This window comes from Schistocerca piceifrons, chromosome 2 (assembly GCF_021461385.2).
Source record: "Schistocerca piceifrons isolate TAMUIC-IGC-003096 chromosome 2, iqSchPice1.1, whole genome shotgun sequence".
In the NCBI taxonomy this organism is placed as follows: domain Eukaryota; kingdom Metazoa; phylum Arthropoda; class Insecta; order Orthoptera; family Acrididae; genus Schistocerca; species Schistocerca piceifrons.
Window position 1 is genome coordinate 177,289,313 of NC_060139.1, and position 12,207 is coordinate 177,301,519.

The window sequence follows — 12,207 nt, forward strand, 5'->3', positions numbered from 1 at the left end:
GCCGGGATGTTACACTACTGGCCATTAAAGTTGCTACACCAAGAAGAAATGCAGATGATAAACGGCTATTCATTGGACAAATATATTATACTAGATCTGACATGCGATTACATTTTCACGCAATTTGGGTGCATAGATCCTGAGAAATCAGAACCGACAACAACCTCCTCTGGCCGTAATAACGGCCTTGATACGCCTGGGAATTGAGTAAGACAGAGATTGGGCGGCGTGTACAGGTACAGCTGCCCATGCAGCTTAAACGCGATACCACAGTTCATCAAGAGTAGTGACTGGCGCATTGTGACGAGCCAGTTGCTCGGCTTCCATTGACCAGACGTTTTCAATTGGTGAGAGATCTGGAGAATGTGCTGGCCAGGGCAGCAGTCGAACAATTTCTGTATCCAGAAGGGCCCGTACAGAACCTGCAACATGCGGTCGTGCATTATCCTGCTGAAATGTAGGGTTTCGCTGGGATCGAATGAAGGGTAGAGACACGGGCCGTAGCACATCTGAAATGTAACGTCCACTGTTCAAAGTGCCGTTAATACGAACAAGAGGTGACCGAGACGTGTAACCAATGGCACCCCATACCATCACGCCGGGTGGTACGCCACTATGGCGATGACGAATACACGCTTCCAATGTGCGTTCACCGCGATGTCGCCAAACACGGAAGCTACCACCATGATGCTGTAAACAGAACCTGGATTCATCCGGAAAAAAACGATGTTTTGCCATTCGTGCACACAGGTTCGTCGTTGAGTACACCATCGCAGGCGCTCCTGTCTGTGATGCAGCGTCAAGGGTAACCGCAGCCATGGTCTCCGAGCTGATAGTCCATGCTGCTGCAAGCGTCGTCGAACTGTTCGTGCAGATGGTTGTTGTCTTGCAAACGTCCCCATCTGTTGACTCAGGAATCGAGACGTGGCTGCACGATCCGTTACAGCCATGCGGATAAGATGCCTGTCATCTGGACTGCTAGTGATACGAGGCCGTTGGGATCCAGGACGGCGTTTCGTATTACCCTCTTGAATCCACCGATTCCATATTCTGCTAACAGTCATTGGATCTCGACCAACGCGGGCAGCAACGTCGCGATACGATAAACCGCCATGGCGATAGGCTACAATCCGACTTTTATCAAAGTCGGAAACGTGATGGTAGTCATTTGTCCTCCTTACACGAGGCATAACAACAACGTTTCACCAGGCAACGCCAGTCAACTGCTGTTTGTGTATGAGAAACCGGTTGGAAACTTTCCTCATGTCAGCACGTTGTAGGTGTCGCCACCAGCGCCAACCTTGTGTGAATGCTCTGAAAAGCTAATCATTTGCATATCACAGCATCTTCTTCCTGTCGGTTAAATTTCGCGTCTGTAGCACGTCATCCTCGTGGAATAGCAATTTTAATGGCCAGTAGTGTATTTGTAAACGATTATAGCACTAGTTGACACCGGACCTTCCCTCACGTGACTTGACTTGACATCTGCAGTGCTATGCGCTGTGGGAGCTAGAGGTGCGTGTCAGCATAGTGTGAGGCTGCAGCCACTCATCTATATGACAATGACCATTTCAAGATCAGTTCTAGATGCCCTCACTCATTATCACCTCCCCAGGCTAAAGTGCCATGCACATGGGCTGTAGTGACACCCACTGTCACCATCATTTAAGTAAATGAAGTGGCAGTGAAACAACCTACCAGACATACGTTTAGTAGTGCAATTACAATTTTATGCTTAGTTCCCAACAGACATAATGCGCAGTATGAAGTAAACAGCATAGCTCACTCTATAGTGGTTGTCTTCCCTAGCTTCGGTGTAACACTTTTATGTAATATGGATGGACACCAGGGTTTGATTAGCTGTGCACCTGGCATCAGGGTCCAGGATTGCCTGGACTGCAATTTGTAACTTTGAGCTCTGCTGTTAACTAGGTTTGTCTTATTATTGCGTATGTGACGACCCATCATTTACACTTTATGTATACACACTACTATCCTAACCCACCATGCCACTAATCTGATGTAGTTGTAATTTCGAGTCAAAGAGGTGGTATTGATTACAATAGACAACATTAGAACTCTGCTAAGCTGTTTCAGGCGATGTTATCACCTACATGAAGACTGCAGCGATGTTTCCCCATGTAGCATTCGAGAGTCGAATGTTCGGGAAATACACTGGTCTGCAAGACTTAAGGAAGAGATAGATAAAGTAGCATAACAAATTAACAACGCTGTGGAAATGGATGACAACATGGGAGCATGTCGACTGAGTTCTCTCAGTCGACACCGAAAGCTGGATGATTAGATACATGATGTGAGGTCAGTTCAATTATGGTGCCAATTGGGGCTGGCTCCACAACTCCAGGCAGTGCAAAGGACGTAAATACATAGTGTGTGCAAATCAGCAAGCAGTTACAGTGCACTGTGATGGTGTTCTTCATTACAACATGGTCCAGCAGAGTGTACCCAGGAGTTTGATACTGCTCACAGCATTGATGCACATGCATTGGGAGCATTCTGAACCAAAGGAATTACTGGCTTAAGGAGATGAGGTGGTCGACCATAGTCAGTTAAGGCAGCAGATTATCGCTACATTGTGCAACTAGCAAGAAGGGACCCATGTTAAATGACAGATTCATTTAACACGACTGCAAGGCACACAATGTCACGCTCCACAGTGGTACTGTGAATGTATGGGGATGGTCTCTTTGCCCAACGATCAGTACTTTGCGTTCTGTTGACATCCATACAGTGGCGGCACAATTTGCAGCGGTGCCAAGAGGACAGAGACTGGACCAGCGAGCAGTGAGGTCCCATGCTCTTCTCAGAAGAAAGCAGATTGTCTTAGCAGTGATTCTGGATGTACCATCACATGGTGAGAGATGGGGAATACTTAATGCACACAGAGGAATATTGTTGAACGTGATTATCTTGTTGGTACAAGTGTTGTGGTGTGTGGAGGCATAATGTTGCATGGATGTACTGAGCTCCAAATCTTAGAACATGGGACACTTACTGGTTATCATTATTGTGGCACTGCACTCCTTCCCCGTGTGCAACTGCAGCGCCGGCCGCGGTGATCTAGCGGTTCTAGGCGCTCAGTCCGGAACCGCTACGGTCGCAGGTTCGAATCCTGCCTCGGGCATGGATGTGTGTGATGTCCTTAGGTTAGTTATGTTTAAGTAGTTCTAAGTTCTAGGGGACTGATGACCACAGATGTTAAGTCCCATAGTGCTCAGAGCCATTTGAACCATTTTTGCAACTGCAGCAGTTGTTTCTATGTATGGTCCAAGTTTTTTCGAGCTGTGGTACTTGGCAGTGACACATCACGCGAAAGTTATTTTTGTCCTTATGTTCTGCACACCAGTGTAGTCTGCGGATAGCATGCTAACTGCAATGTGTCCATTATTTCCAGAATCCTGTCAGTTTTGATTCTTATTGATTTTTATTATTATTATTATTGATATTATTTTTAGAGAGATCAGTATATTAAGATCTGTGTATGCTAGCACTCTTAAATAGTTCACTGTTATCAAACGAAATTATCTTACACAGTAGAGCGCAAGGTACAGCGAATTTTACTGCAAATAATATAATTTTATCGTTTGTGGTATTGTATAGCTTTACGCAGAGAACTCTAAAAAAACTGCCTAATATCAATACATCTCTCTCTGACTGTGCCTGTTATACCCGCAGAATAAGTGGTTCATTGACAGCGATCTGGATGACTCTGGCCACAAGTTTGGGACCAAGACAAACAAGGAAGTTAACAACTGCCGCCTCTGGCAGAGAAGCGCCCCCAACATTTGTTCATCTCTGCTCTGTCGTATGAATACGCGGCACTGACTTGACTTCCAGAGTTCAGATTATATGTAGAAAAATCACTAATAGTGGGGTGGGGGTGGGGACCCGGGGGTGGAGGGGAGTGATGAGTACTGCATACTTAAATGTTGGGACGACTAGTTAAATGTAGCTTTACAGAGTGGTGCAGGCTAGCAGCTGCTAACATTATTGAGCGTTGTATAGCTACATGTGCTTGGAGAAAATTGTAGGCAACATGTATAACGTCGGGACACAGGTGTGCTTTAGGGTGAGGCTTTAAATGTGTGTTTTAAGATGAGCCGGGGCTAAATCTGCAGACCACTTCTTCAGAAATGGAAAAGCACCAGGAGTCAATTAACTGTGATGCGATGACTGCATGACCTGATGGGTTTCATGCGTGCTTTAGAGGGAATATTAAATGCTCCCAAGTTGCGTGTGCATTGGGAGAATCTGCAGCAAACCATGCAATGTAGGATGCATGTGTGCTTTATAGGGAAGTATTGAGGGGGAGCTCCCGAGACCATTTAACCGTTAGGCAATGACTATGAAATAGTCGTACACATGCATGCAGCGATTTTTACTACAAAGTTTATGAAATTTTATTGATTTTCCTCTGTATTTGCGCTGGTAACTCTCAAAACTATTCCCTGTATGTATACACAGAGCATTTTACAATAATTTTGCTATCACACGATGTGTGGGATAATTTCTCACAATTTTGTTACAACACGGCGATATGTAGGAAACTCTATTACAATTATTGCTGCAAGATGGTGATGAATGAGGTAACATGTCGTTATAAGGAGCGAAGTGTCGTGTAGACTTCTTTGCATGAGTGTACAAGTTAACAGTTATGTAATTGGGCCGGGGGGGGGGGGGGGGCAGAGTGGTCAATGACTGACCACAACGACGTTTTTGGGTTAAAACTCCCATTGTGTTGAGTATTTTACACTACTAGCCATTAAAATTGCTACACCAAGAAGAAATGCAGATGATAAACGGGTATTAACTGGACAAATATATTATACTAGAACTGACATGTGATAACATTTTCACGCAACTTGGGTGCATAGATCCTGAGAAATCAGTACCCAGAACAACCACCTCTGGCCGTAATAACGGCCTTGATACGCCTGGGCATTGAGTCAAACAGAGCTTGGATGACATGTACAGGTACACCTGCCCATGCAGCTTAAACGCGATACCACTGTTCATCAAGAGTAGTGACTGGCGTATTGTGACGAGCCAGTTGCTCGGCCACCATTGACCAGGCGTTTTCAGTTGGTGAGAGATCTGGAGAATGTGCTGGCCAGGGCAGCAGTCAAACATTTTCTGTGTCCAGAAAGGCCCGTACAGGACCTGCAACATACGGTCGTGCATTATCCTGCTGAAATGTAGGGTTTCGCAGGGATCGAATGAAGGGTAGAGCCACGGGTCGTAACAAATCTGAAATGTAACGTCCACTGTTCAAAGTGCCGTCAAAGCGAACAAGAGGTGACCGAAACGTGTGACCAATGGACCAATGGCACTCCACACCATCACGCCGGGTGATACGCCAGTATGGCCATGACGAATACACGCTTCCAAAGTGCGTTCACCGCGTTGTCGCCAAACATAGATGTGACCATCATGATGCTGTAAACAGAACCTGGATTCATCCGAAAAAATGACGTTTTGCCATTCGTGCACCCAGGTTCGTCGCTGAGTACACCATCGGAGGCGCTCCTCTCTGTGATGCAGCGTCAAGCGTGGTCTCTGAGCTGATAGTCCATGCTGCTGCAAACGTCGTCAAACTGTTCGTGCAGATGGTTGTTGTCTTGCAAACGTCCCCATCTGTTGACTCAGGGATCGAGACGCGGCTGCACGATCCGTTACAGCCATGCGGGTAAGATGCCTGTCATATCGACTGCTAGTGATACGAGGCCGTTGGGATCCAGCACGGCGTTCCGTATTACCCTCCTGAACCCACCGATTCCATATTCTGCTTAACAGTCATTGGATCTCGACCAACGCGTGCAGCAGTGTCGCGATACGATAAACTGCAATCTTGATAGGCTACACTCCGACCTTTAACAAAGTCGGAAACGTGATGGTACGCATTTGTCCTCCTCACACGAGTCATCACAACAACGTTTCACCAGGCAACGTCGGTCAACTGCTGTTTGTGTATGAGAAATCGGTTGGAAACTTCCCTCGTGTCAGCACGTTTTAGGTGTCGCCACCGTCGCCATCCTTGTGTGAATGCTCTGAAAAGCTAATCATTTGCATATCACAGCATCTTCTTCCTGTCGGTTAAATTTCGCGTCTGTAGTACCTCATCTTCGTGGTGTAGCAATTTTAATGGCCAGTAGTGTACTTAAGGTGTACACGAAATTTATTATAATGATTATTACTACAACTGATGACATGAAGAGGTTTTCGTTCACATTCATTGTTTAGTTAAAGTGATTATTATGACTGAATATGTATCAACACAACAGTCATGCTCAGCCAATCGCTAAACAGTATGGCAAGTGGAAAATTATGTTTCCATGGCACATTGATAGAATGTATAAAAAGATGAAACTGACAGATGGCGAAATAATAAATTTTCTTGAGAACTTGATTTCGGTGGGGAATTATCTGAAAGTTGAAGCAATGAATTTGAAGATGTTGTCATGTAACTTCCAGATCAAGTAATTTCTGACAGCATTTGGATGAAGATGAACAGGGTAAGTACTAACATTTATTACTGTTTGCAGATATTATTGAGTATATTAGTACGTCAACCATGGCAGACGAGTGGTTAGCGTGCTAGCTTCTGGTTCTGTTTTCATATTTTTATAGATATTAAAGCAACACGAAGGTGACTCAGGCCAGAAGCACAAATTTGTCACCCTGACAGAGAAATGGTGGTCCCGTTACGTATGAAATGGAAGACACAGTCTTACATAAATCAAAGGCGGAAGTCTGCTGCTAATATATTGAGAGCTCCAAAAGGATCTAAGCCTGGGATAAAAGCTGATACACCAGGTAAAGCTTTCTCACGTACTTTGATGATAACGTCTTGGATAATATTGTGATGTATACCATCCAAAAGCTAGGCATTCTTTGGGAATCATCTAAAGATGCTTTTGCGAAAAAAATCGAAAGCTTTTGAAAGGGAAGAATTTGTGTCAGCCATTGGAATTACTTTGAACTGTGAAGTCCACAGACAGAACAAGCACAGTTTATTTTATATATGTAGTAAAGAAAGTTTTCCGATGTACCGAGCTTCATATTTAGAGCACAGAGTAAGACTCTTACTAAAGTGCCTGCGTTTTGATTATGCTCGAAGAGAGAACGACATATTTGCTTCTATCAGGGGTACATGGAACATGATAGTAGGTTTCCTGAATTATACAGCCCTAGTGAATCAGTTATGGCAGATGAAGAACTTGTGACATTCCGAGGCCTACACCCATTCAGGCTATACATTCCAACAAAACCAGGGAAATATGGTATAGAAGTGAACGTGTTATGTGACTCAGATACTACATACTGCTTCTCAGGGCACTCCCTATGCTGGAAAGTACGTCAGGGAGAAGAACCACAACAGCGATCCTGAAATAATTAGAAAGTTGGTTGAAATGTCAACTAGAAACAATCAGTAAGAAACATTACCAAAGACAGAAGGCTCAATGCCGTTCAACTAACAGCTGGTATTTTAACAGAGAGAATAGCTTCAGTTGGTACTATTCGAACTGACAAACACAAGTATGCACAGAACACCGTCCTGTTTATCTAAAGAACAGCTATACGAGAGACAGTTCAGGTTGCCTTCAATGACGATGCTACTTTAGTCAGTTATGTGCCTAAAAAAGGGAAGCTGTTACAGTGTTGTCAGCCCAACATCACGACATGAATGTGACGGAAGAGAAGCCAGACATCATCCTATTCTACAATAGCAGAAAGTATGGAGTGGGTACACTCGACAAACGTATAAGAACGTACAGCCGCCGTCGAGCATCGCGGCGATGGCCAACGGCGGTGTTTTTCAACTTGATTAACATTGTAGCTTGCAAGGAATGGGGAAAGAGGGATGAAGTGTTCTCGAAGAAAGCAATACCTGAAAGATCTTGCTCTAGAACTTTGTGACCTTATCATGAAAAGACGTGCTCAAAATGCTGTGGAGCTACGTTGAATATACACAACAGCATTATTAACTCTTGGGTATGAGTGCAATCAACATCAAGGTGCTGAAAGCAGAGGAAACATCAGAGCTACGAGGGAAAGTTGAATAACCTGCCGAAGAAAGAACGCTGTTACTTACGTGCCAGGAGCAAAGACCGTAAGTACACGAAAGCTTGCACTTCTTGCAAGAAGTGTATCCTCACTGCACACACAAACAAATAAGAATTAGTTCGTATTGTGATATGTTCTGAGCGTGAATCCGAGCAACCCTTGTAATTGTGAAATTGATATAAATAAATGTAAAAATCATTATTTCTAATTTATTTGAACTTCAGTCGAAGGATTTTTTTATAAAATAAACACAGAAATCCTTACCCAGCATTAATTGTCAATATTTTAACTTCTAGTCTACCAGCGTTATGGAAGTACCTAAGTTGTAAAGTTTATTTTAGAGAGAGGCAGAGCAATAATGGGCAGTGGTCGTGGAGTCAGTCGCTGATTCTCCCCCCCCCCCCCCCCCCCCCCCCCCCCCCCCCCTCCCCCCCCCCCCCCGCTCCTACCACTCCACCCCCACCCCCACGCCACCTATTGGTGAATTAGTGTTGACCTGTGCAACAAAGAGCATTGGTCGCAACTGTTAACGTTATCGTTAGTTGATGACGCACATTTCTTGCAATACAAGACAAAGATAATGCCCTAGCATTAAATTATTGTAATGTTTTATTACGGTATATTAATAATTTTTACTTATGGACCGTCTGACAGCAACTGAATAAAACACAATTTTAGTGCCATACGCGTTTCGCCTTTATTTTCTGCAAGGCATCATCAGTGGCCTGGAATATGTACATATGTTAGCTATTTTATTTACATTTTTGTCATTGTGCCTATAGGTTATAAACAGTTCTGGTGTTTGGTATTTCCTATTAAGTAGTAATGTTTTGAACTGTACTTACAGGTTGTGTGGACAATTTCCTACATATTACGCTCCTGTTGTATTTTTGGTGTTGTTCTTCTTCTTATGAACGCCAATTTGCGGTTTTTTCCCCATTCCACAACACTATGCACTGAACGCTTGTTTTAAAGCAATGTTTTGGTTTCTGTTGCCGACTGTCAAATGTTTTTGCCAAAGATCGAATGTTATTGCCAAACTTATGAGTGTAACTATTGAGGTATCTGTGGCCTATTCGTGTATGCATTTGTGTGTGCGTTTGTGTATGTGTGTGTGTGTGTGTGTGTGTGTGTGTGTGTGTGTCTCCAGATGATGTGGGGAAGAGTTTTCTTTTTTTTATTATTTTTTGTTTTATGTTATCATTTCCTTTACTAAGTGTAGTAGGAAGCCTGTACTGATGTGTGTTTGTTCATTTATCACATGTTTGTTTTCTGCTATGGCTTTTTGGATGTGGAAGTTTTCTTGCATTTGTATAAGATGTTTGTCACGGTTGCTTATTCTCATTATTTTCATTTCTTGTTCCATGTTTGTAGGATGATGGTTGTAGTGTTTTAAATGCTCTGCAAATGTGGAATGGTTTGTTTCATACGTCCAACATCTGATATGTTCTTTGTATCTTGTTTGTAAATTCCTGCATGTCATGCCTATGTATACTGCATCACGACTTTGACATTCAAGTTTATATATTCCTGATTGTTGGAATTTGTCTCTCTTGGTAGCTGGCTGGCTTAGGTGTGATTGAAGGGTTTGCCCAGGCTTATATGCTATTTTGAAGCCCTGTCTCTTTAGGATGTTTGCAACTCTGTGTGTTAGTTTATGTGTGTAGGTCATGGTGTACCATCTGGTTCTTTTCTGTGTGGTGTTGTCATTGTGTGTGTTTGTTGAGTGTGTTTGTAAGTTTTCAGCTTGTGAGTTCTTTTGTATTGTGGAACTGTTGTGTTTGTTTTTTATTTGTGTTTTTATTTTTTGATTGAGCTTGTGTACCACATGTGTGTCATACCCGTTGTTCCTAGCTATTTGTATGATTGTACTCATTTGTTTGGTTGACTTTGAAAAGTAATTAAAAAATGGTTGATTGAAGGCGTAGCAAACCTCGCTTCCAACGTATCTCACAATGACACATAGACACCTAATCGTGAACCGACGGTGTAACCACGAATTCATTTCATGGATATGAGTACTTCTTTGCTGCCGATCAACGTCTCTGGCGCTCTTGTATCTGTTGCCCCATGCGCTGCGGTGCGGTCCGCGAGTTTAAAAGGACGAACGAGTGCTGCAGCGTGTCTTTTGGCTCTCTCTCTGAACATCGCCGAACGGTAACGGCCAAAATATTAGGAGTAGAAGTGGCATTTATGTGGCTGCTCCCCAGAAATTTAATGGAGCATTGAAATTCACATGTTTGTCAGCTTAAATGGGACACATCTCTCGAGGCGCTTTTGCTGGGTGCCGAAGTGTGGAGCATCACATATAAGAGGATTACGGCTTCTGGTTGGACATATGTGAAAAGCGGTGCGACGCGATTGCTGTTAGCCTATGACGGTTGTGTGCAATTTGAAAGCGAGCTGATACACATTGGGTCTGTACGCGCTCGTCATAGCGTGCGACTGCGTGCGTGTTTCTTGTCGCTGGTTTCCACATCAGTTATGTTGCAGTCGGGTGACGTCTCTCCCAACAGCATTAATTCATAATTGACATTGCTTTTATGCTTTATAATACGCTTTTTTATTTTATTTGTTGTTTGAAAGTGCTGACACGATTGTGCTAAAACGTGTGTGTGAGAGAGCTGGAACGACAATCCTGAGTGCATGATTTTTCTTTGTTAACAATATTATTGTGTGGCAGGTGCTTCAGCGTTTCGGTGGAGAACTTCTGTATGTAACAGTTTGGTAAACACGACCTTTGTGCACGAATGTTGTAATTAAATACATTGCTTATTATGATCTGATGTTTTCATGCAGGTATTTGAAGATTGTATTCCCTGCAGATAACGTTTTCTCTAAGGTGCCAGTATGTATGTGTGTGGGAGGAGGGGGGGGGGGTCTCCTGAGGGTGACCAGGGCCAGGGCCAGGCGCGAGACTTCAACTCTAGTTCTGCAGCATGAGGAATGCAGAACGAAAGCTTGGAGGTGAGTTAGTTGCACTCACCATCTTTGCCCTTTACCAGCAAGTAGTCATTCTCTCCATATGAATAACCCTTTAAATTGTACAGCTCACGTATAGGCGCAGTTTAACACTCAAAATACCAGCTGAACTTGAAACAGGGAAGGAATTACGTTTGACAAATAGTACCTGAAATATCAATTGATTTCCTGCCATTCTGTTTCCCATTCTACGTGCTTAGAACGATTCTTCAGTTGCTACCAAACTTTCAGTATTTATTCACACGCTTGTATATACAATAAATTAAGAACAAGTTTGCTTGTAGTTACCTTCACGTCCGCACAGCATGCAGCATTAGATTTTAACTTTAAATTTAATGTTTTTACCGTTTAGTTTCCAACCTGAATAACAGAACTGTCAACTGTTGGAGAAAGATGGTTAGTTGTGCATACTGCAACAAACTTTATGTGTATTCGTCCTTACTTTATGTGCAGGGTTATTCATAAGTACCTCAGGGTCCAAGTATGTCCGAAAACTATAAGACATAAAGAAAAATGAAACGATAAATGGATAAGGCATCTCTCCAAGTTTCCACTCGTAATAAGCGCCATGGCGTAGTTGCACCACGGACCGGGGTGTTAGAGCATATAGACAATTCATCAACTCTGAATTGTCGCATCGAATTAGTTCGCGCCTGCAGATAGGCAATTCAGCAAACAGATTTCCAAAGTAGGATGCTGCTGTACTTTCCTGGACAAATTCTGTCAGCGATTTCAATGAATTTACAGTAGCACAAACAGTGATCATATTGAGTATCTCTTGAGGAAAAACTTGGAAGTTCCTGCCATGCACTGATCTATCTCTTTTCTGTGTGTATAGTTTCCATGCAGTCATCGTCTGAGGTACAGGTACTTATGAACAACACGCTATTAATTCAACAAGACGTGTCATGTTAATTCTGTGGAACACCAAACAGCTTTAAGTGGAATATTTTGCTATGACTATTTCCCTTCAAGGTGCATGAGACAGACTGCTTAACACTACCTATGAGGGGCGTTCAAATAAGTAATGCAACATATATTTTTCTGAAAGCACGTTACGTTTGTTCAGGATTACAGTGCATCATATTATTCCCCATTCTTTTGACTAGAAAACCCTAATTTTCCACATGATCTCCGTTC